The 27,367-nt window shown below is 31.0% G+C and overlaps 1 protein-coding gene and 1 pseudogene across 1 annotated transcript in view; both read left to right on the top strand.

Moving 5' to 3' along the window:
• LOC106399251 (protein GRAVITROPIC IN THE LIGHT 1) overlaps window positions 1–27,367 on the top strand; it is an 84,412-nt gene that overhangs the window by 11,623 nt on the left and 45,422 nt on the right. The window lies entirely within an intron of this gene.
• LOC106399018 lies at window positions 10,512–14,690 on the top strand (annotated as a pseudogene).

Here is a 27,367-nt window from a genome sequence, read left to right as displayed (position 1 = left end):
CGGTTTGTTGTAAGCCCATTAAAATAATTAATTAATAATTTCAAATTGATTGATTACACTTGTTTTATTTTACAAAATAAGTTAGATGCCTTTGACAAAAATAATGGTTTACATACTCATCAAAAAAGATTTTGCTCTAGTTTCTAGTAAAAATAACAATATAAAATGCAAAAGCAGAGGAAATAAAGAAATTCTGGAGCAAACGCGTATCGATAGTATCTGCCCAAGCTTCTCAAGATTATTATAATGAGATAAATAGAAACGATTCTCTATCTTATTCCCTATCTTGAAAATCAAGAATCCTTTTTTTAAGAAGAAACCAACAAAAATAAACATGATAATCTTATGTAGGTCTGGGACGGATCGGCTATTCAGACAATTTTAAGATATCCGGATCCGGATCTTTATCCGGCGGATCCATAATTTTACTATCCTTATGTGGATCCGGGGTTCTCGGATATCCTTCAAAAAATTGTAATATCCGACGGATATCCGGATCCGGATTTGGATCCTTAAAATAAATAAAAAAATAATATTAATCTTTTATATATTAAAGCACAAGTGATTTGAACAATAAATTTTTGCCACATGTCATTATTTTACAAATAAAAAAACTAATTAATTATCAACATAAGGATTAAAAACTATCGCAAATAAACCAACTGAAAAAAGAAATGTCTCCAATCAAAAAAGAGCCCCACTAACCACGATCTCTAATTTCTTAAAACCATAAAATCTTAAATCCCTAAATTTTCTCTAATGAACACCTTATTTCATGGCACAATTTGAAATTGTTTCATCTATAACTTATTTCTTCTCTGTCTTCTATCCCTCTCTCTCTTATTCTTTGTCGTTTGTTTCTTAGTAATTTTTTGGGTTTTGAGTGTTGCAACAATAACTATATAGCTTATGACTTCATTATGTCCAAGTTCGGTGTTTCTTCTTAATTAAATACTCTCATATTCTTTTTGTTCAGCTTCAAGTTGTTTTAATAGATTATTCATAGGAAGACTAAGGGACAACGAGGCTGGGCATATAAATTTTAAAAATCTGAAATGGAAATACAAAGTAAATATTTCATCACTTTTCTTTTAGTTAACTATGCAAAGTTTCAGCGTTATTGAGTTTTTTTGGGGTAAATTGTTTCGTATATTATGGATATAGTACAAAAGAAATGGTGCTCATCTTTTCTATTAAGAACGTGAAGATGGAGAGAAAAAAACGTGAAGATGGCATATCGGTGGTGTTGTGTAGACTGAGATTAAGGTAATATTTTATAAAGAGGTATTTTAGCTTATTTTGTAAATTGTTGTAATTTTCTAGATATATCATATATCCACAATTTATGACTTTATGTGTATATATATGAACACTCTTCAACATCTCTTGACACGCGGTAATAGGAGGAGATAATCTGTATGGAGTTAGTATATTTTTGACTTTAAGATGTAATAGTAATACATGTTAAATTTATATGATAATTTGATATAAAAACAAGTATTTTTCCCCGTACGCAGTACAAGACTGAACACTAGTATATATATAAAATATTAACAATAATTTAAAAATAAAAATATATATAATGTTTTTAATTATTTCTGTGTATAATATTACAAAATTTACATAAATTTTAAAATGTATATATACTATTATAAAAAATGAAAATATATTAAATAAAATTAATTTATATATATATATATATATTACTATTTTTGAAATTTGTTTAATAAAACTTACGGATCCGGATATCCGGACTTAAAAATTAAGATATCCGGATCCGGTTTTGACGGATCCAACATTTTACTATACGGATCCGGATTCGGCCCTTCCGGATATCCGGATTTTCGGATCGGATCCGGATCGGATCCGGATCGAATCCGGATCTCGGATAAAAGTCTCGGGCCTACTCTTATGTGTTCATTTGTAATTTTTTTGTATTATATTTAAATTTAGTTACAAAATATTTTAGCATAGGATTTTTAACTCAAACTAATATGTATGTATAGATAAATATTAATATTTAAATATAAGAATCATAAAATTATGGAAAACCCAACCCAAAATTTTAAGAGCAAGATTAACGACAACATAGTTTTACAAATAAAAATATAGAAAATAATGAAAAGTTAGGAAAGAGGGTGCACACAAAAAAAAGAAAGAGAAAGGTTATAAAACAACAACTTTAAGATACCATTTTCTGAAACATATGCATAACAACTTATTGGTTCTATTTTCTACAGAAAAATATAAGTAAATAAATTATTAATAGTATTTTTTTTTTTCTTTTAGCAACTTATATCGGCCGTAACCGATGGAGGTGTTCTAATTTTCGACCTAATTAAAACTTTCGGGTTGGGTTTTCCATGATTTTAAAAACCTAACGTAATATTTATGTTGTTGTTACGAAACTAAACAAAAGCGGCTGTTTGAAATAATTAAAGATGTGGGTCCCGCTGCACTATTTGCACAGTAAATTTTTTTCTATATATACGAACGTTTGCGTTCGTTTATAAAGCATACCTAAAAACACTTCTCTTCTATTCTCTCTCTGTATCAATGTTATTTCTTTCTACGGGTATAAAATTTTGCCCTTATTTAAATTCCTGCGATACAAATAAATTTCAGTTCTTTTTATAACACGTTATCAGCACGATCACTCTGCGATTCGGTAAAATTTATTTGTATCCTTTATACCCTGTTATAATGGTCGGTATACCGTCTCTACTATTATTTATATCATGTTATAATGGCCGGAATACCGCCTATATTATTTAATAATAATTTAATTAATTTAATGGTCGGCCGAGCCGCCTTATATCCTGTTTATTATTTATTGGTCGGCCGAGCCGCCTTATATTCTGTTTATTATTAATTGGTCGGCCGAGCCGCCGTATAATTTATTTATTATTCTGCATTGATCGGCTGAGCCGTCGCATGATTTGTTGTCATATAACATAAATATTTCATTGTCATATTTTTTTCACTTTTATGAAATTTTATAGATTTGATTGACCGTTTAATACGATATTTTCAGACTAATTTTTGGTGCACTCGATTTAACCCCAACGGTCACAAAGAAAGTTTTTCAAAAATTTCCCCTTTCTCCAACGGTCATGAACAGTGTTTTCATCTATAAATACAACTCATTTTCACTCCATTTCATCATCCAAAACATTTCATCTTCTCTTAAAATAAAAAAAAAAAAAAAAAATTCAAATCGCTCTCCTCCGATTTTTCATTTCAAGAAAGATGATTCGCGCACTTTTGTTTTTATGTGCCATTTTTATTTGTGTTTCTATTTATGCTTTATTCGTTGGAGAATTTACCCCGAGTGAATTTAAGATGAATATCGGTTTAATTTTCTTTACATCGCTTCTCCTTGTAATTACTTGCATGATTAATGTAAACAGTTTCTTTTAATATTAATAATATTCTAATAATTTTTATTTATGTGCTTTAGAAATACAAATGGCAAAGATCGAAAAACTTCAGTTTCCGGCATTGGAAGTAACTGGGACAAACTACACGGCATGGGTTACAAACATGGAGCTTCATCTAGATTCCGAGGAAATACTCGGAACAATAAAAGACGGCAATATATCAACCTCTCATGAAAAGGCTAAGGCCGTGATATTTCTGAGAAGGCATCTAGATGAAAATCTTACGCATGATTATGCGAGAACCAAAGATCCCTTAGATCTTTGGAAAGCTCTGAAGGAGAGGTTTGATAACCAAAAGAAAATTACTCTCCCCCATGCACTCGATGAGTGGAAAAATCTACGATTTCAAGATTTTGAAAAAGTGGAAACGTACAATTCCGCTATATTGAGAATAGCGGCGCAATTAGATTATTGCGGTAAGCCTGTCTCGGAAGCAGAAATGCTCGAGAAAACTTACCAAACGTTCCACAAAAATCATTATGTTCTACAAGAACAATATAGAAATTGTGGGTATACGAGGTTCTCTGAACTCGCTGTGGCGCTTATAATAGCGGAGAGAAATAATGAACTCCTCATTAAAAACCACAATGCCCGACCCACGGGAACCAAAGCATTTCCTGAGGTAAATGCAACGGATATAAAAAATCCGGAAAAAGGAAATTATTCCTATCGTGGGCGTGGTCGTGGCCGTGGTCACAATCGTGGTTTTGGTCGTGGTCGTGGTTATCGATTTAACCGCAACCATGAAAGGAGTAACAACCCAAGAGGAAGGGGATCCAACACATGGAATCGATCTGATCGGGTAAAAGGGAAAGAAACCCAAGAAAACCCTACTCATAAAAATGAGAACGTCTGTTACAGATGTGGATCGAAGGGACACTGGTCTCAAGTATGTCGAACTCCTCGGCATCTATGCCAATTGTACCAAGAATCTATTAAAGGCAAGGCAAAGGAAGTAAATCTCAATGAACACCTTGTGGGTACAACATCGACATACCTCGAATCCTCTGACTTTATGGGAGATTTCGACGAGGCCACTCATCAAAATAATTGAAGTGCTTGTACTGATCAAGCTTAATAATGCCTAGTGATGCCATAAAATATTATGTATTTCACTTTCAAAATAATGTTGTATTTCAAAATATCTAATGTATAATTATTGTGTACTTGTTATTGATGCATAATATGTTTACTTATGAAAGTTTATTTTCTTTATTAATATTAACTGTGTGTTACAGAAATGGATAAGAAAGCAAATGGAACAACAACTAAACAAATTGGTAGAGAAGTTTGCATACCAGATAGTGGCACAACGCACACTATACTGAAGGATAAGAGATATTTCTCTACTTTAAAGTCAGTAAAAATGACTATAAACACAATATCAGGTCCTACAGACCTGATCGAAGGAATTGGCAAGGCGAACTTTATGTTGCCTAATGGAACAAAGTTTTCCATAGATAATGCCTTATATTCTCCAAATTCTAAGAGAAATTTGTTGAGTTTCAAAGATATATACCGTCAAGGGTATAACACTCAGTCTGCAACTGAGAATGGAAAGAAGTATTTGTATATAACTTCTGAAAAATCAGGCAAAGGCCTTGTACTGGAAAAATTTCCAGAACTTCCTTCTGGATTGCATCACACTTATATTGATGCTATAGAATCACATCTTGTGATAAAAAGAAATCCAGAAGATGTTACATTATGGCATGATCGCCTTGGTCATCCAGGCACTACAATGATGCGAAAAATCATTGAAAGCTCACATGGTCATTCAATAAAAACCCAAGATATATACCAAAGTAATAAAATGACATGTGATGCGTGTGCTCTTGGGAAATTAATCATAAGACCATCACCAACCAAAGTTGACAAAGAATCACCAAAGTTTTTGGAAAGAATCCAAGGTGATATTTGTGGACCAATACATCCACCGTGTGGACCATTCTACTACTTTATGGTATTAATCGATGCATCGAGTAGATGGTCACATGTTTGTTTGTTATCATCTCGAAATATGGCATTTGCGAGATTTCTAACTCAGATAATCAAATTAAGAGCACAGTTCTCAGATTATCCAATTAAAAGAGTTAGATTAGATAACGCTGGTGAATTCACATCCCAAGCTTTTAATGATTATTGTATGGTATCAGGGATTGAAGTAGAGCATTCTGTTGCTCATGTTCATACACAAAATGGTTTGGCAGAATCATTAATTAAACGGCTGCAACTAATTGCAAGGCCATTGATCATGAGATCAAAACTCCCAACCTCTGTATGGGGACATGCTATTTTGCATGCAGAAGCACTAATTCGGATAAGACCAAGTGCATACCATAGATATTCCCCATTACAGTTAGCATTTGGAAAAGAACCAAATATCTCTCATCTAAAAATCTTTGGTTGTGCGGTTTATATTCCAATAGCACCACCACAACGTACAAAGATGGGACCGCAAAGACGGTTGGGAATATATATTGGCTATGATTCTCCATCAATAATAAGATACCTAGAACCACAAACTGGTGATGTGTTTACGGCACGATTTGCCGATTGTCATTTCAATGAGAAAGAATTCCCAACTCTAGGGGGAGACAATAAACAAGTAGGAAAAGAGATCAAATGGAGTGTACCATCGTTATTACACCTTGATCCTCCTACGAAACAGTCAGAACTAGAAGTTCGACGTATCATGCATTTACAAAATATAGCAAATCAGCTACCAGATGCATTTGCTGATACCAAAATGGTAACTAAATCACATATACCCGCTGCAAATACTCCTGCTCGTATTGAAATACCACAAAATGGTGGAACGGCAGTTGATACACGTGAATCAGGAACACGTTTAAAGCGCGGTAGACCTATTGGTTCAAAGGATAAACTTCCTAGAAAACGTAAGGAATGTGAAAAGCATGATACTCCCAAAATAGCGGAAAATATTTTGGAAGAAGCGAATTGTGAATCGAACGACAATATAGAGCATCATGAATCTGATGGAAATCACGAGATTTCTATCAATTACATCCATAATGGAAAGATATGGAAACGAAATGAGATGGATGATATTGATGACGTTTTCTCATACCTTTTAGCAAAGGAAATAAATGAAGAAAACGAAGATCCAGAACCAAAGTCTGTATATGAATGTCAAAAGAGACATGACTGGATAAAATGGAAAGATGCAATTCAAGTCGAATTAGATTCGCTTAACAAACGAAATGTATTCGGACCTATTGTGCTCACACCCAAAGATGTAAAACCTGTTGGGTACAAATGGGTGTTTGTCCGAAAAAGAAATGAGAAAAACGAGATTACAAGATACAAAGCTCGTCTCGTAGCCCAAGGTTTCTCTCAAAGGCCAGGAATTGATTATGAGGAAACTTATTCTCCTGTTATGGACGCAATCACATTTAGATTCCTGATGAGCCTAGCGGCCAATGAAAATTTAGAAATGCGTCTCATGGATGTCGTTACGGCATATTTATATGGATCATTAGATACTGATATCTATATGAGAATCCCAGATGGATTTAAAATGCCAGAAATGTTAAGTTCCAAACCTAAAGAGTTATGTGCAATAAAATTGCAAAGATCATTATATGGGTTAAAACAATCTGGACGAATGTGGTATAATCGTCTCAGCGAACACTTAACAAAAGAAGGATACACGAATGATCCTATATGCCCTTGTGTTTTCATAAAGAAAACAACATCCGGATTTGTGATAATCGCGGTGTACGTTGATGATCTTAATATTATTGGAACTCAAAACGAAATCCAAAAGGCATCAAACTATCTGAAAGGAGAATTTGAGATGAAAGATCTCGGGCAGACAAAATATTGTCTAGGATTACAAATTGAGCATTCTCGAAAGGGTATATTTGTACACCAGTCTACATATACCAAACGAGTATTGAAACGCTTTAACATGGATAAAGCAACTCCTCTTAGCACCCCGATGGTCGTTAGATCACTTAATGTTGAAAATGATCCGTTTCGACCATCTGAGGAAAATGAAGAAATACTTGGTCCTGAAACTCCATACTTAAGTGCAATTGGAGCTCTTATGTATCTTGCAAATTGTACTCGACCTGACATATCTTTTGCCATTAATCTTTTAGCGAGATTCAGTTCGTCTCCTACGCGAAGACATTGGAATGGAATTAAACATGTCTTTCGTTACCTTCAAGGAACAACTGATTTAGGCTTGTTTTATCCTAAAAGTTCAAAAGGTCAAATGATTGGTTTTGCAGATGCAGGTTATTTGTCAGATCCACACAAAGCTCGATCCCAGACAGGATATGTTTTTACAATTGGAGGCACCGCCATATCTTGGCGTTCTCAGAAGCAGACACTTGTTGCTACTTCTTCAAATCACGCTGAGATCATTGCACTCCATGAAGCAAGTAGAGAATGTGTATGGCTAAGATCAATAAGCCGACACATCTGTTCAAGCAGTGGGATTGACGAAAATACGGAGCCAACTATTCTGTATGAAGATAACGCGGCATGTGTTGCTCAAACGAAGGAAGGATATATCAAAAGCGATAGAACCAAACATATACCTCCGAAGTTCTTCTCATACACTCAAGAGCTCGAGAAGAATAAAGAGATTGAAATAAGATATGTTCGATCATGCGACAATGCAGCCGACCTCTTCACAAAATCACTCCCTACCTCGGTATTCAGAAAACACATCCATAACATTGGGATGCGCCATCAGAAGGATCTATGACTGTTCATTCGAGGGGGAGCTTACGTAGTTGTACTCTTTTTACCTTACTATGGTTTTTCCCATTGGGTTTTCCTGGAAAGGTTTTTAACGAGGCAACAAAGACGTTAAGCGAGAGCGGATAGTGACACCGGCCCCCAAGGGGGAGTGTTACGAAAGTAAACAAAAACGGCCACCGTAATGTTTGAAATAATTAAAGATGTGGGTCCCGCTGCACTATTTGCACAGTAAATTTTCTTCTATATATACGAACGTTTGCGTTCGTTTATAAAGCACACCTAAAAACACTTCTCTTCTATTCTCTCTCTGTATCAGTGTTATTTCTTTCTACGGATATAAAATTTTGCCCTTATTTAAATTCCTGCGATACAAATAAATTTCAGTTCTTTTTATAACAGTTGTATAAATTTTTAAGAACTCTTTATTAGATATCCAATAATGTTGCTCTGATGATGCTTTTGCAATATCTAAAAGACAATTTTATGAGATATTTTCTGGAAACTATCTGTCCATCTGTTTAATTTTAAGTGGTTTTAGTATACAAAGATATTAAAGTTTAAATATATTATTCATATCGGAAAAGAGTTTAATTACATCTATACTATTATTTATGAAGTGATTTTGCTGATTTGTCGCACACTCCATAATTTTAGCCAATCTATATACTATTATTTATGAAGTGATTTTGCTGATTTGTCTCACTCTCAATAATTTTAGCTAATTTTTGCTTATTTGTCATATTTTTATTAGTTTTTAACTTAAAATATTTAAATAATATAACTATTTTTAAATTCTATTTATATGAAGTGATTTTACTGATTTGTCACATTCTCCATGATTTTAGCTAATTTTGTTTATTTTCCATATTCTTATTTGTTTTAACTTAAATAATTAATTGATTAATTTAAATAATATAAATAATTCGAAATTTCTATTTAATTTATTAGTTTAAATAATATCTATGATTTTGCTGATTTATCACATTCTCCATAATTTTTGTTAATTTTGCTTATTTATCATATTCTTATTATTTTTAGCTTAAATGATTAATTTATTAATTTAAATAATATAACTATCTCGGACTTTCTAATTGAAACTAGAACTGTAAATATTTTAACTTTCACAAGTGAAGACCAATTCTTATTTTCATGTGACATAAGAGGTTTTAAACTATACAGTTTCATTTTTCTCATTCATTCCTAGTTGTATCGGTTATAGTTTTTGTTTTATCCTCTAGGTATAGTGTTTTCTGGTTGTATCAATTGCTTTTGTTCTCTTCATCACTTTCATGCTGATGTGAACATTTTCTTTTCAGTGGTTCAATCATTTTGTGCACATCAAACAATATTATTGGTTGGAGTTGTTTGCGTTAACAGCTATATGAACAATATCAAAGCTTAATTCTTTCTTTAGCTCTAGATTTTTTTTGGGTTCTTGACATCTATATTTATATACTTTCGATATTTGTTTTATGTTTAGTTGGAGTTTTATGTTTTTCTTTCTTTCGTTGAGTTTGAAAGACTAGGAAGCAAATCGGTTTTGTTACATACAATTTGGAATTATTAATTAGTTATTCTAAATTATTTAATGGTAGTTATTTCACGTGTATATTTTATTACTCTTAAATATATAAGAAAACTTATGTTTTGCTATTAAATTTAGAGAGTTTACTATATAATCATGTTATGAACATGTGTTTAATGGTTTAGTTTCTAAAACGACTAAAGTAGATATTATAGATAATTAGATTTATCATTGTATAATAACTATAATAATAAAACTATCATTATCTATTTTTTTGTTTTATGAAATGTAAACTTATGAAATATTAAGATAAGTTAATGTATATATTTATCAAGTAAACCAATGAAATATTATCATTATCTCAATTCATTTTTTCAAAAAGTTTTCTTCTAAAGTTTACTTGAATTTGTGCGTTTCAATGTTTTTTTGGTAATTTAATGCATTTTTTCTGGTTTAAAAATATAAAGTAGATTAATAGAGACCAAAAGTTCACATTCTTCTTTGTCAAAAAAATAAGTTCATATTTTATGGCTTTGTTTTGTGTTAAGAAGACGTGGATCGAGATAAAAATCAAAGAAAACTAAAATGATTAAAAATATACATTAGAAGTTATCATCATGTTTAAATCATAATACATATATTAATAATTATTAGTAAAACGATTATGTCCGCATATGCGCGCAAAACACCTACTAATAAAATAAAATGAAAATATTTATAGGTTTAGATACTTGAAAGAGGGGTCTGTTCGTTAAGGATGCTCTTGCCTGAATTGAATGTAGACAAGTCAGTCCCTGACCTGACCTTTTCGTGCTGAATGGTACTGGGCCAAAAACATTATAGAACTATATTTTTGCAAATCATATTTTGAAAGATCTTCTTCTTTTCCCTCTAAAATCTTGGACAGAGTTCTCAAGGCACAAAACCTTAATGGATCTCTTCCTAGAGAGTTTGCAGGACTTCCTTTTCTGCAAGAGATGTAAGAAGCAAATATTATCCCTCGAACACTCCTTTTATTACAATATCTGCAACTAGTGTCTTTCTTTAACTAATTTAACTGTCAGTCTTTTCTTTTCCTTGCAGTGAACTGTCTAGAAACTATCTCAACGGTCCATTCCTCATGAATGGGGAGCCTTGCCACTTGTAAACATGTATGTATATGTGTGTTATCTCTCTTCATATAGACTTTACATCTGTGTATGAATGTATAGATTGATTTGTTGAATGGTGAGAATGCAGTTCAGTACTTGGAAACCGGATAAGTGGTCCAATCCCAAAAGAGATTGGAAACATTACAACCCTTATTAGCCTGTTAGTACTTCCTTGGTCCCTATCTCTCTACAAATCTAATTTTTTTGCAAATAATTCTTATTTTGGCGATAATATCTTGATTCAGCTTTTTTTTTGTTTAGTATCTTGGAACTTAACCAGATTTCAGGGAAATTACCTCAAGAACTTGGGAATCTACCAAACATTCAAAGAATGTAAGAATCATCGTTCAAGTTCTTTCAAAATCTACACAACATGCAAAGAAGTTACTAGTGTTAAGATTCCGTTTATCTTTTGTAGCTTTCTTAGCTCGAACTATCTGAGTGGAGATATCCCAAGTATATTCTCCAAACTTACAACATTGATTGATTTGTAAGTATTCCTCATTTTTTCTTCTATTTTCTAATGTATATATATTTCTCTGTAGATTCTGACTTTATATATATTCTTTTGATTTGTCGACGTATAAGTGACAACCAGTTCACCGGTACTATACCAGATTACCAGATTTCATCCAGAACTGGACAAACCTTGAAAAATTGTAAGCGATTCTTTCAGATTCTGTCATTTCTCATCTCGGTATTGGTGACTTATAAAGGAGTGGAGTGTTGTTTTGCTGCATGCTAAAGGGTTATTCAAGAAAGTGGTTTAGTCGGACCTATTCCTAATACCATTAGTACTCTCAATAAGTTAACAAACTTGTAAGTACACCAACTTTGTGTATGAGATTCCTTGTTGTCACCTTTAGTGGATTCATCATCAATCATAATTGTTATTTATTTCTTTTCTATTTTTTTTGTAGGAGGATCAGTGAATTGAGCGGACCAGGATCTCCATTTCCGCCACTACAAAACATGACATCAATAAAGACACTGTGAGTTTGGGTCTAACACTAAACAAAGTTAGTAATAGTCTCCCTCACCTTTCTTGAGCTCTATATCACTCCGGTGCTTGTTTACAGGATTCTTAGGAACTGAAATCTTACAGGAGAGTTACCTGCGTATCTTGGACCGATCACATCTTTAAGACTCTTGTAAGTAAACTCTTTTCTTCTTTGGCCAGCGTCAAATATGAAAAATAATCCAAGATGACATTGTGAGACTCATTTTGCAGAGATCTTAGCTTTAATAAGCTAGGTGGACCAATTCCGGTAACATATAGCGCTCTTTCGCGAGTTAACATGTATGATTCTCTGCTCTTCTTGTTTTGTTAAAATCTATCAATGGATAAAAGTTAAATGCGTTGAACCTATTAATCTTTCAGATTTCTTACAAGTAACATGTTAAATGGGGAAGTTCCAAGTTGGATGGTAGACAATGGTGACAAGATGTGAGTTCTCTACAACCATATATATACAACACAACTTTTTGTAGTAACACACCGCAATAACATTTTTTTGGTTGTTTATATTGTAGTGATCTTATTTACAATAACTTTACCAATGATCCCAGAACTGCAGAATGTCAGAAGAATGCTGTGTAAGGAAAAAAAAATTCAAAACTTTTTTTGCCTTGAAAAGACACTATAAATCTATCTTAACATTTACACCCAAATAAAAGACACTATAAACAGTTTCCTGGTTCTTTTTATTCACATGCAGGAATATGTTTTCAAGCACAAGCCCTTTAGTGGCAAATGACTAGTAAGTCTTTTTCTCTCATAAATTTTAAAATTTTCTCTCTAAACTAACTTAGATTATTGATATTATGTTATGTTTTGCTACAGCTCAAACGTTTCTTGTCTGAGTAGCTATATATGTCCCAAAAATAAGTATTTGAAGCTATATACACATCACAATACCATATCTCCAAAAATCTTGCAGCGTATCTGATTAATGTTTTGTTATTAATAATTGTTTCTCAGCTTTCTATGGCCTTCATATAAACTGTGGTGGTATTGAACTTACAGTCAATGGGACTAAGTATGATGCTGATTCAACAGATAGACCAATCTTCTACGACAGTAGAAACGGTTGGGTTTCAAGCAACACCGGGAAGTTCATGGATGATGAGCGGTCTCCCAAAGGAGTAACATTTGGGGCAAATACGTCAGAGCTTAATATAGAAGATCCTATTATTTATACACATACTCGTCTCTCTGCCATTTCCCTCACTTACTAGGCGTTGTGTCTTGGACAAGGAAACTACATTGTTAATCTTCACTTTGCTGAAATTATGTTCAGTGACAACGAAACGTATAGCAGTTTAGGGAGACGGTTCTTTGACATATATGTTCAGGTAATTTACTTATATCTCTAAAAATGGTTGAAAAGATTGTGTTGTGAACAAATGCGAATCAAGCATGAAAAAACAAAAAACACTTGAAGACAAAACATAATCAAGGCAAATACATATGTTTAGGATTTGTATATTGATTGTGTGAGTGAATCATTTACAATCAATTAGATCCGTATTAATATTACCTCAAAATTTGATATTCCTTTTTTTAATAATATTTTTTCTAATTGTAAAAGGCATATACAAAGTTACTTTGATCCGTTCAACGAATGTGGCATTTTAATTTACTAGTGCACTGAAATTTAAATCATTTCCAAAATCAACAAATTGTAATGTTTAAATTAGTATTCGGTGTGGTAATGTGCAGGGAAAACTTGTGGTTAAAGATTCAATATAGTAGATGAGGCAAAAGGTGTTGGAAGAGCTGTGGTTAAGAGTTTCCTGGTCATGATTACAAATGGTAAACTGGAGATAAGATTGTTCTGGGCTGGTAAAGGAACTCAAGCTACTCCTGTTAGAGGTGAATATGGTGCTCTCATATTTAAAAAAAAAAAAAAAAAAATGGTGCTCTCATATGAGCTGTATCTGTAGATCCAAGTAAACTTTGCTAAACCTGAAAACTATCACACAGAGATTTCACATTTATTTGAGACTATTTTTGTTTTGTTTGTTGTCTCTTGAATATTGCTGTAGATTTCATTCCACCTAAGGAAGCTGGCACTGGAAGTGGTTGTTGCTGTAGCTGCTTCGACGGTGTTATTTGTGGTTTTAATCGGCTGTATATTACGGTGGAAAGGCTGCTTAAGACCCAAGAGTCAAATGGAAAAAGGTACTAATCAGAATTAATTGATTTTGAGTTAAAAGTCTTTGTTTCTTCCCGAACTTTACAGTGTTTCTTGTTTATCTTCAGATTTCAAGAACTTGGATTTCAAGATAAGTTCCTTCTCATTGAGGCAAATCAAAGTTGCTACAAACAACTTTGATCCAGCAAACAAGATAGGAGAAGGTGGCTTCGGTCCTGTACACAAGGTTAGCATCATAATGTAATTGACTTTTTGTTATGAGAAAAAGAGAATGATGAAATATAGTTGTCTAAAGGTTTGTCTATTGTACAGGGAACGTTGACGGATGGAACAGTAATTGCGGTGAAGCAGCTATCATCAAAATCAAAACAAGGGAACCGAGAGTTCTTGAACGAGATTGGTATGATTTCTGCTCTACAACATCCACATTTGGTAAAACTGTACGGATGCTGCGTCGATGGTCACTACAAGGTCACTACAAGAAAACAGCGACATAGTGAGAGAAAAAATCGTCGGTATGTCGTCGGAATAACGTTATTCCGACGACATACCGACAAAACAAGTCCTCGGAAATAACTCCTCGGAAATTTCATTTTCCTCGAAAATCCCTCGGAATTTTCCGACGGAATTCCGAGGAAACAAATTTCCGAGAAAACTCCGAGGACCACCAGTTCGTCGGAAACCTCCTCGGAATATACCGAGGGAGAACGTCCTCGGAATTTACCTCGGAAGTTCCGACGAAATGTTCCTCGGAATTTTCATCGGAAAATTCCGAGGAAATGAACCCTCGAAAAATTCCGAGGAACAAGAGTCCCTCGGTATATTCCGAGGAACATGTCCCTCGGTATATTCCGAGGGTTCATTTCCTCGGAATTTAAAAAAAATTAATTTTTTTTTAAAAAATAAAATTTTTGAAATTTAAATTCGAAAATATAAAATTAAAATTAAAATTGAAATCATGTTAGTTAATATTCAAAGTTGTACAAATAAAAATAAAACATTCCGAGTTTTAGAAAAAAAAAACTACGGGTCTGGCACGTCCGGGAACACCTCGTTCGGGTACATCCTCTGCATCATCTCCATCATTTGCTGGTTCAACCTCCTCTGTGCCTCATAGCCCGCCTGTTGAGCCGCCATCTGGGTCTCCAACAAAGATATGCGATCATCCTTGTCCTTCAACTGAGCCGTAAGTACTTTTGGATCAACAAAGGGCGGTGGTGCAGAAGAAGGAGGAACCGACCGGGTGCGACGACCCAAACCGACCAAACGTCCCTTCTTCTTTGGAACCGACTGAAATAGAAAATAGCCAAATTTAAATAAAAAAATAAATGAATTAAACTTTTTAAAAAAAGAACTTACGGATTCAACGATTTCGTTAATTCGAAACCGGGACAAGTTGGTCGAAGCCGTCGAAGCGTCATCCTCGGTTTGAAGCTGAGACACTTCGTCCTGCACCTGAGTTTGGACCAAGGTGACCACTTCCCTTACAAGACCGTCATCAATCTGGCCGGTCTTCTTGTTGGTATACGCCCTCTTCATTAGGGCGAGATCATCAACCGGCTCGCCATCATTTTCTTCCGCCTTGAAAAAAACATAAATTAAAGAAACATTATAAATTAGAAGAAATGCACAAAAAATAAAATTTCAAAATTTAAATAATTGAAGAAAAAGCGACTGAACTTACCATGCGATCTCCCAGAGAGGCAATAGATTGAGCACCCAAGTTATGCTTGAAGACGCCCTTCCCTTTACGGTCGCTCCTGTGGTTGGTGGAGTTGGTGGAAGAAGTTTCTTTCGTCTCTTCCTTATCCCAATGCGCACACAACTCCGTCCAGACCGTGTTGTTTATCGACTTTGGGACCTTTTAATATAAAAAAAAAGAAAATAGTTAAATAAATTAAAAAATCGTTTAATAAATTAAAAAAATTGTTTAATAAATTAAAAACAAACCTTGTTGATTTCCCACTTCTTCTTCCACTCGTGGATCTGCTTCCCATAGTTGTCCATAACTTTATGGACGAAGTGGTGATAGATAAAGAGCGTCTCATCGGAATTCCAGTTGAACTCTTGCTGAAAAAAAAACACAATTAGTAGAAAATTTATATTAAAGATTAAAAATATAAGAAAAAAATAGAATACTTACCGCAAACTGACGAAACCACAGATGCTGCTTGTCGGTAGGGAAGTGAGTGAAAGTCGGATGTCCCCTGTCGAGGGCCGAGTACATCATACGGTTGATCCATGCGCTGATCCCGTTCCCGGATCAGTTGAATCTAACAAAAAGAACAAACGGTTAATAATGAATCAAATTTTAAAGAAAAAAAAATATGTTTAATTACCATGTTTGACCCCGTCCATGTGGATACGGAGTGAGATAGGGAAGATGGTCACGACCGGGCTGTCGAACCAACTCCGCAACACTCGGAGGACCCGGAGGACCCGGAGGAGCAGGAGCGGGTGCAGCAGCGGGAGCGAGAGGAGCAGGAGCGGGTGCAGCAGAGGGAGATGTATGGTAGGAGCTGTGGGGCGAAGGGGAATCCTGAAAATGACTGGAATCCCGAGACTGGCTCCCTGTACCACCACGACCACGACGCTGTCGAGGCCGGGTCTGATCATCATGAGACCTGTAAATTAAAAAAAATATTTAATAAATATAGAAATATATAAATTAATTTTTTTTTAAAAAAAATCCCAAATAATAGTTTTTAATCACAAAAAAAGTTTTATAGATATTAAAAATGTTTAATAAATATATAAAAATAGTTCTAATAAACAAAAAATAATTTTAATAAATAAAAAATAGTTTAATAATTACAAAAAATAGTTTTAATAATGTTAAAAATGTTTAATAAATATAGAAATTTATATAATATATATATATATATATATATATATATTTTTTAAAAAAAAAATCCCAAATAATAGTTTTTAATCACAAAAAAAGTTTTATAGATATTAAAAATGTTTAATAAATATATAAAAATAGTTCTAATAAACAAAAAATAGTTTTAATAAATAAAAAATAGTTTAATAATTACAAAAATAGTTTTAGTAATATTAAAAATGTTTAATAAATATAGAAATTTATATAATATAAATATATATAAATTTAACAATATTAAAAATCCCAAATAATAGTTTTTAATCACAAAAAAAGTTTTATAGATATTAAAAATGTTTTGTAAAATCCAAAAAATTGAATTTATATACAAAAAACGTTTTGTAAAATCCAAAAAATCGAATTTATATACAAAAATCGTTTTGTAAAATACAAAAATCGAATTTATACACAAAAATCTAATTTATATACAAAAATCGATTTTATAAATACAAAAAAAATAAAAATTTATAAAAAAAATCTAAATCAATTCAACAAAACAAATTATTCAACCAAATCACAATTCTAAACCTATTATACAACCAAATCACAATCCTAACCAATCACCCTAACAAAAATCTATCAAATTTACACAAAAACCTAACAAATAGAACCTAAGAGATTGGGATAGGGTCCTTACATGATTTGTGTAAGAGAAGGGGGGAGATCGCCGGAGATATCGTCGGAGAGAAGGTGGAGATCGCCGGAGAGGAGAGAGGAGCCGCGCAGAGGAAGAAGAGAGAAATGGGGAAGAAGAAGCGGCTCGGGGTTATAAAACCTAGGGTCCGACGGATAGTATCGGTCAGAATTCCGTCGGAATTCTAATTTCAATTTTCGCGAAATATTTGCCCGGTTAAATAAAAATATTCCGAGGAAATTCCGACGGATACATAAATATCCGTCGGAATATTCCGAGGAATTTCCGAGTAACTAGTGTTTGGGGTTTCAAAACATCGATTTTTTTCCCGTATTTCATTTCTTATACAATTGTAATGCATACCATTGAGGATTCTTTGTATAGATGATCATAAACCATGAAATAACAAAATTTCAAAACGAATTGTAAGTATTCCCTTTACCGTTCATTAAAGTGTATAAGTGTTTCTCTTATGTTGTGGGGATTTCGTTCATACAATCGGAAAAGTGTTTATTATAGGGTAAGGAACAAATTTTTAACTTCATAATCAGTCTAAGACACTTAATAAGGGTTATATAAGTGTTATTCAAACTGCAAAACGTCGTTTTCGGTTTAAAACCCCTACTTCCTCGGAATTCCGTCGGAATATTCCGAGGAATTTCCGAGGAACTAGTGTTTGGGGTTTCGAAACATCGATTTTTTTTCCCGTATTTCATTTCTTATTCAATTGTAATGCATACCATTGAGGATTCTTTGTATAGATGATCATAAACCATGAAATAACAAAATTTCAAAACGAATTGTAAGTATTCCCTTTACCGTTCATTAAAGTGTATAAGTGTTTCTCTTATGTTGTGGGGATTTCGTTCATACAATCGGAAAAGTGTTTATTATAGGGTAAGGAACAAATTTTTGACTTCATAATCAGTCTAAGACACTTAATAAGGGTTATATAAGTATTATTCAAACCGCAAAATGTTGTTTTCGGTTTAAAAACCCTACTTCCTCGGAATTTCCTCGGAATATTCCGAGGAAATTCCGAGGAAACCCTTATCTTCCTCGGAATTCCATCGAAATATTCCAATAAAAAAAAAGTTGATGCTAGTCTGTTTCCGAGTCATCATCACCAGATGAATCTGAATCTGGATCTTGGTGAAACTCTCCAATCACTGGTTCATCCTCTACGTGAACGACGGCTTCCTCTCCGAAGTCGGTTAAATAGACTACAAGGCCAACTCCAGCTAAATCTTCTGCTGCACTTAAGTTGCCGGATGTGCTTGGTTGTAGTGGGTCTTCCAGCTCAGAACTTCCCTGAACTCGGCCTCTCGGGTTGAGTCTTGTAACAGTAACCCATGGATCATCTCTGTTCCTTACCCGTGGGTACTTGATATAACAAACCTGTAACATTTAAAAAATTATTAGTAAAATTTTAAATTAATACACATGATGATGAATCTAAATAATTAAAATTTAATTACCTGATCGGTCTGAGAAGCAAGAATGCAAGGATCATAATATTGCAGCTTTCGCCTAGAATTTACTGATGTAACACCAAATGCATCTGTTCTCACACCTCGATCTAGAGTGTTGTCGTGCCAATCACAATAGAAAACAGTACAGCGCAATCCAACCATACCCAAATACTTGATTTCCAAAATCTCATGTATGTGTCCGTAGTATACATCATCTCCTGATGCAGAACAAACGCCAGCATCATAAGTCGTACTCGAACATCTCCTCTTCTGAGTTGTGATCACAATCACATCGAGATTGTCGAACAACCTAATCATGACTTGAGATTGATCTCAGGAGCACCCGTGATGACTTCATCAATAATGGTTGGTAGGATGAAACGAATGAGGAATGGATAATCAGTTATCTTGTACATGCTTGAGCATCTAGAAACCTCAAAACAATCGACTTTCACAATGAAGCTGACTTTCAAAGATGGCATGTAATGATTAGCACGTCTGGCGGGAATGTACCCATGAATCACGGAATCTGTAAACAATATTATTCAACAAAGAATCAAGAAATCAGTAAAAATAATTATTTTAAATAAGTGTGATAGATCGAAGATTAACTTACATTCTCATCAAGGAAGAGAACCGCAACTCCCATAAATTAATTGTCTTTCTTGAAATTCAGGGAATCCCAGAAGCGGAGGAGGCCAGCGAGCTCTGACTACTACGACCAAAACGGAGAGACTCAAAAGTTGAGCGACGGACGCCGTTGACGCCCGTTTGAGGAACTGGAGAGGCAGAGAGAGAGATTTTCTAAAAGATGGTTAAATTTAAGAGGAATCAATGAGTTTTGTAGAGATGTAGATTGGGTTCATCAAAGATGAAAATCATATATATATATATATATATATATATATATATATATATATATATAGGGTTTACAGAGGGGCTCAAAATCAGGAACATTTATTATCAAGTAATTTAAGATGTGGAGATGAAGAGTTCACCGGTGAAAAAATAGATTACGAACAGACACACGGTGTAACTCTGTAATTGAGACCTGTCTGAGACAATAATGAAAAGAACCCTAACTCATGTTAAACGACGATGGTTTACAATATGAGAAAACTATAATTGTTGCAAACTTGAGCTTTTTCTTCATATAACGTGATGAAACTCATTTAAAAATGAAACCCATAATACACTTATAGGCCCGGCCCTCAGAGGTAGCCGGAGAAACAAGAGCTTTCGACCTTCATAAATATATATTAGTTTCGGTCATCAATGTACAAATTATCCTTTAGTTTCATTGTATAAATGTTGGTGTTTGTATCTCAATAACCCGGGTTCGAACCATGGGCTTGACACCTTTTTATACATTTTAAAATTGGGACCCACCTGATGCTGACGTGTCGTCTTCAGGAGAGAGTAACTCTCTCATTATAATATAGATTAATTTCCGCTATCTATTAAATACACAAACTTTTGAAATTCGCAGATTTTACACATTGTTTTAGATGACGTTAACTATATTTAACGGAAGTGACGACGGCGTTAGTGTTTTTAATAAACACGTGCTTAATTGTGAAAACAAAATTCCTTAAAAATACACAAAATAATTTTCATTTGCTAATAAAATACACGAACTATTTTGGATCGCCGTTAAATACACAAACTAATATTTTTGTTTTCTATTAAATATACAAACTTTTGCAATTTGCAGATTTTGCACATCGATTTAGACGATGTCAACTATGTTTAAAAAAGTGAAAAAGGTGTTAGTGTTTAATGAAACATGTGGTTAATTAAACTGTGACGGAAAAATTCATTCCGATAGGTTATATTGTCAACTTTCTTCTCCATTACGCTTCCATAGTGTATATTTTTTTTAATGAACTTTCAAATTTATTGATCATAGTAGAAAGAATATATGTAGAACTTAATTCATAACACTAAACTTATTTATCATAGTGTGAATTAACCTTGAATCATTATCACTACTATCAAAACAAAGAATAAAAATAAAAAATGTATAACACTAAACTCATTCCAAAATCAGAAACTCGTTTAAATTACGTAATTTTTTCGTCCTTTATCAGGACATGGAAAATGACTCCACTTCGAAGCGATAAAAAGAGAAATCAAATCGAAGAAAATGAAAAGAACAAAGTTTGGAGAATAAAAGAGGTTAGAACAGATTAGGGTGTTAAGCTCGAATTGAAACTAAATCCAATTAGTTTCAATTGGCTGACGGTGAGCATGTTTTCATAGTTTAACCATATGTTTAATTAAAACTAATATCATCTTCGTTAAACATAGTCAACGTCGTCTAAATCGATGTGTAAAATCTGTAAATTTCAAAAGTTTATATATTTAGTGGAAGACAAATGATAATATATCTTAACATGTTTACCAAAAAAAAAGTCTCATGCATTTTTTTTTGTCTCTGTTTTTCTGTAACAAACTTTAAAAATGATAGTATATCCTAATATGTTTACCAAAAAAAAATGTCTCATGCATTTTTTTTTTTTTTTAACTATGGAAGCGATAGTTCAACATTTTTATTTTCTTTTAATATTATTAAAGAATGGTTGAAGCGTTGAACTTTGGTTCACATCTTTCATTTCTGGGGATGATAACAATAGTGTTAGGGGAAAACGGATTATTCATGTCCGCACTGTGAAGTCAGGAAAAATATATATCTAAACAGTATTAACGTGCCAAAACATTCCTAAACTAAATAAGAATTTGAATTGCATACCTAAACTCATAATAAATAGATAAAACATGCCTATAGCAGGTTATATGATGATTTAGACTATTTTTTAAAAAAAATTTGTAGTTTCGTCCCTATAATTCTATTTTTTGTTAATATGCCTTAAATAACTTAAATAATCAAATTTACCGTATTTATAATTTTAATTTGAAAAGTACTATTTTATTTTTTTTAACCAGATTTTAATTAAATCTAAATAATAAATTTAATTATTAATCAGAAATTTAGATAGTTATCATATACAATATATTAATTAATTTAGTTATCAAAGTATGTTATCTACCTTATTAAAACATGAGAATTAATTATAAATAATCTTACTCATGTGTAATATTTACAAGAAATACCACTCAATTTATATTTATATAAAATTTTCTTTACAAATATAGTCATTCAAATTTTAATCAACATAACTAAAACTACTCTTTAGAAATTTGATTTTACAGTAGAGATCTTTAATAATATTACCCTTACTTAATAAAAAGAAAAGAATGGCTAGTTAACCAAAAATAGTTTCGAACGCAGCATCTCAAGAAAATAAATATCGCACAAAACCACTAGACCATATTACATTATTTTTATTTTGCTACAAAACTAGTATGTAATATTAATAATACACAAAAAGTTTACAAAACTATTTCCCGATTAATTCTCGTATAATTACCAAATAATTGATTCGGCGCTAGGTTAGGGTCAAGCGCACACATTATGCCTAGTGTAATTAACATTGGTTTTGATAACTACAAGCAAAAATTACAAATTTTTAATTTTATTTATATTATATATATCACGCAAGCACATAATAAGATTTGCAACTAAAATAACCTAAGAAAATATAAAAAAATATTTTATAAACTTTAAGAACTAGTGAGATTTAATCAGGCTTTAAATTATGATACTGTTTTTATGTTGTTTTCTATTTATTTAAATTTTTTGTATCAAATATTTCAATATGAAATAATAATAAAAATAATATATTTATATTATTAAATATATTTTATTTGATAAAAATATTTCGATTTTATATATCACCATATATTGAAATTTATTTCCAATTTTGAAATTATAAATAAAGCCAATTTGATGATTTTAATTATTTGTGGCACTTTACAATCAAATAAAATGACAAAAACTAAAAGATAATAATTTAAAAAAATAAATCAATATATTTTAAAATGGATTGACACGTGTCAGTTACGAGATATGTTTTAGCTATTTATTATGAGTTTAGGTATGCAATTCAAGTTTCTATTTAGTTTATGAATGTTTTGGCACATTAATATTGTTTGAGTATGTATTTTCTTTGACTTCGGTCATGAATAAACAGTTATAAACAGTTTTCCCATACTGGTAGTTAGCCCTGGGACGGATCCGGATATCCGGGAAATTTAGGGTATCCGGATCCGGATCCGGATCCGTCGGATCCGTGGATTTAATATCCGGATCCGGATTCGTGGTTTCCGGATATCCGGGTTTCGGATATCCGTCTCGATATTCTATTATCCGCGAATATCCGGATCCGGATCCGTCAAAATAATTAAAAATAATATTTTTAACAAAAAATACTAATTTTTTTAATATAATAAATTAATTAAATATTTATAAATATATTTATATATGTTTATAATATTGTAAAAACTAAAATATAATATTATAAGATTAATTCATGTATAAATATTAATATATCAAATATTAATATTAATAAAATTTAAAAATTTAATGTATTTTAAAAATACTGATCTGGATCTGGATATCCGGACCTAAAAATTAAGATATCCGGATCCGGATTCGGTTTGTACGGATCCAAAATTTTACTATCCGGATTCGGATCCGGGCACCCTGGATATCCTATTTTCGGAGCAGATCCGGAGCGGATCTCGGATCGAATCCGGATCTCGGATAATAAGTCCCAGGCCTACCGGTAGTGGTCACGGTCTATCAGACACCAAAACGTAAAAGTTATTGTTTATTAAAGATATTTTGAAATGACTTTTCTAGAAATTATTTTCTGTCCTTTCTTATTTTTTGTCAGTCCTTGTTTTTTATTTTTCTTCTTTTTAAGTATGTATATAATTCCATTCAGTTTTATAAGAGATTTAATGAGTTTTATGTTTAAAACCATTATATTTTTAAAAATTTTATTTTTAGTATAATAATATGATAGTTTAATAAATAAACGACTCTGACATTCAAAAAACTTTTAGCTCCATCACTGAATATAGCCAACCAAAACATAATCATAACCACAATTTTATATTATACTATTTTCAATATTTCTTCAAATTATTAATATTTAGAAACAAAAAATAATAATATTTCATAATAATATTCCCAATAAAACTAAAAGAATTCAAGATTACAAGGTTAAACATAATTGTTGATAATTTCCTAATTTTTGGTTCATACCAAATTAATTTGAATTAGTTGTTTTCGACAAATCTATTTTTGATATAAAAATGTTTAGAAAATATAGAAGCATGTAAATAATAACTACTAGATCTGGATCCGCGCAACTGCGCAGATGTTTCTTTTTTAATTTTATATACATAAATATTTATTTTAGATCATTAGTCGTATACATTTTAAAAATTAATCATATATTTAAATGTTTATATAAATATTTCAGATACAATAATTTTATAGTTTATAAGATGTAGTTAATCAATTGTTTAAAACCATCATATGTATTTGATGCTTCTTATTATATTTTTATTTTATTGTATTTGCATTTAGTTATTAAGAAAATTAATATATGCACGAAACAATATACTCTCTCAGTTTCATATTAAGTGTCGTTCTAACTCATTTTTTTTGTTTCACAAAGAGTGTCATTATGCAATACCAATACAATTTATACAACTTTTCAGCTCAAAATTAATTGCAAAATGCATTGATTTTATAAATAAATTGATTTATCTAAAATATTATTGGTTAAATATGTGATATTAGTGAAAACATAAATTCATTTTAATGAGTTCCTTAATATGTGTGAAAAGTGTCTAAGTGACACTCTTTGGGAAACGGAGGGATTATTTGAAAATTATTTTTTATGTATTTATGCTAAATTCTGACCCGCCTTTCAAATCATAATTTTCTTTTAGCAATATTTTCAATTTTATTCATTTTAGATAATACATTATTGTGTATAAAAAAATATTAATTTTACACATGTATTATATAGTTTGCTAATGTTAAGTCGTTTTGTGATCGTATTATATTTTTAACATGAATATTTTATATTAATGAAAAGTGATTATAAATTTATGTTTTTTTATAAATAAATTAATTATTTTTAATTCAATATAATAATTTTATTTTAACATGATTGATTATGATTATCAAATAGATAAAAATATGATAGAATTTTTTTTTCATTTTATAAATGATAACTGAATATATATTAATGCATAATAATAGTTAATTTCTAATACAAAATTAGTGAAATATTTACATAATTTTTTAAAAAAATTTAAATATCGTTAAAGTACTTTTCAACAGAATTGTAAGAATACTTTTTAAATATATATATATATGTATAAAATGAAAAGATATCATGATTAAAGTTGTTACAAATATTTTATATTATTAGTTTTAATAAATTACATGTTAATTTTTATACATTTATTATATAGTTTGCTAATGTTAATTCGTCTTACCAGCATATTATATTTTGAACTTAAATATTTATAATTATGAAAATATATTATATATAACTTTATTAATTTAGTATAATTTTACCATATTTAGTTCAATATAGTAATTTTATTTTAATACGATTGATTATGATTATATAATAGATAAAAAAATAGGATATAATTTTCTTTTCATTTTATAAAGGATAACTAAATATATTAATTTATAATAATATTTCAAAACTAATTACGAAATTAGTGAAAACATTTACATATAATTTTTGAAAATTAAGATCTTGTTAAATCTAATTACGAAATTAGTGAAAACTAATTAGGATTTGTTAGATTTTTTAAAATATATTTTTATATTTAAAATGAAAAGATATCAAAAGATATTATGATTAAAGTAGTTTAAAGATTATATCTGTTATTAGTTTTAGTAAAATACAATTAATAAAATTTCTAAAGAATGATCCAAATGAAAAAAAAAATCACGCATGAAATAAGTCATGACTTTTATTTTAACAGAATAGATGATATACAATTATGCATGTTCTTTCATCAAAAAAAAAATATGCATGTTCGAAAATTTTATAGGCTAATAGATGGGATATATTGTGTCCACCTTATTATATTTTTGTGCAATTCTACTAAATAGACCGTTTTCAAGTTTTGGTCACAAAAATAGACCTTAAAGAGAAAAAATGACCAAAATGTTTCATTTAATAGGTAAAAGGATCATAATACCCTAGATATATAAAAAATAAAAAAAATATATTTTTTTTATAGTTTTAGATTATATGTTTTCAAATTCGAACTTTTTATAAATTTTTTTTTTGAAATTTTTTTTTCGAATTTTTTTTATTTTTTTTCAAATTTTCTTTTTGTAATTCGAAATTACTTTTTGAAACTATTTTTAAAATTTTTATTTTCAAATTTTTAATTTTTATTTTATAAAATTTTAAACCTCAATCCCAAATCCCCACCCAACTCTAAACCCTAAGATTTGGATTAATTAACCCTAGGGGTATAAATGTATATTTACCTTTTTAATGAAATATTTTGGTCATTTTGATCCCTAGAGTCTATATTTGTGACAAAAACTTTTTTAGTTATATCCTAAGGTATTTCTCAATATTTTTTTAGTGGATATTATTTTTCTTATGAAACTCCAAAATACATCAATACTATTAAACGGAAAGGAGTTTTAAAACATCTACCTATGAAAATTGTTTAGATCCTTTCATTTAACTCATTATTTTTTGGTCTTATCTTAAACTTAGACTAACAATATGTTACCGTATATTTCTCTAACAATAATTTATTCAACTCCTTTATTTATTCAAATATCACTCCTAAATCCTAATCATTACTATTACTATATTTACCATTTTTAATCCTAAAAGCATTGAAACTAATGTTTTATATTATCACTTTTGTCATATAATATATGATTTAAAGTAAGAGAAGTTACACGAGATATATGTGTACTCTCTAACTTACTTTTTCCTTTATAAGAAAATAATCATATCATATATAAATTTTTCCACTAAAATCTCATATCATATACTAAACTTTCAATCGTCTATAGTTTTGACAGACATTTTCATATTTAAAAATGAGTTTTCTGAATATTCATGTTACCTTCACAAAAATGTAGAAATTCATTGGTTCTGTTAAAGCTAACTCGACTTCACGATACCATTATTGATTATTCACGATTTTGAAAATTATTGGTTTAGATATTATACTTTAATATACTTTTCACTTAAAAACGAATCAATACTATAAAAGGGGAAGAAGTCTTAAAAAATCTAATATAAAAAAGTTGTTGGAGTCATGTATAACTATTTTTTTTTGGTAATACCGTTAATCATTCTAACCATACAATATTTTAAATATTTTTAACAGATCCTAATATTATTCCTTATGATATATTTTTTCAGAAAAATATTTCATCAACCATGTTT

The sequence above is a fragment of the Brassica napus genome, chromosome C5 (assembly GCF_020379485.1).
Source record: "Brassica napus cultivar Da-Ae chromosome C5, Da-Ae, whole genome shotgun sequence".
Taxonomy (NCBI): domain Eukaryota; kingdom Viridiplantae; phylum Streptophyta; class Magnoliopsida; order Brassicales; family Brassicaceae; genus Brassica; species Brassica napus.
The sequence above is the reverse complement of the archived record's forward strand: the minus strand, read 5'-3'. Positions and strand labels throughout refer to the sequence as shown.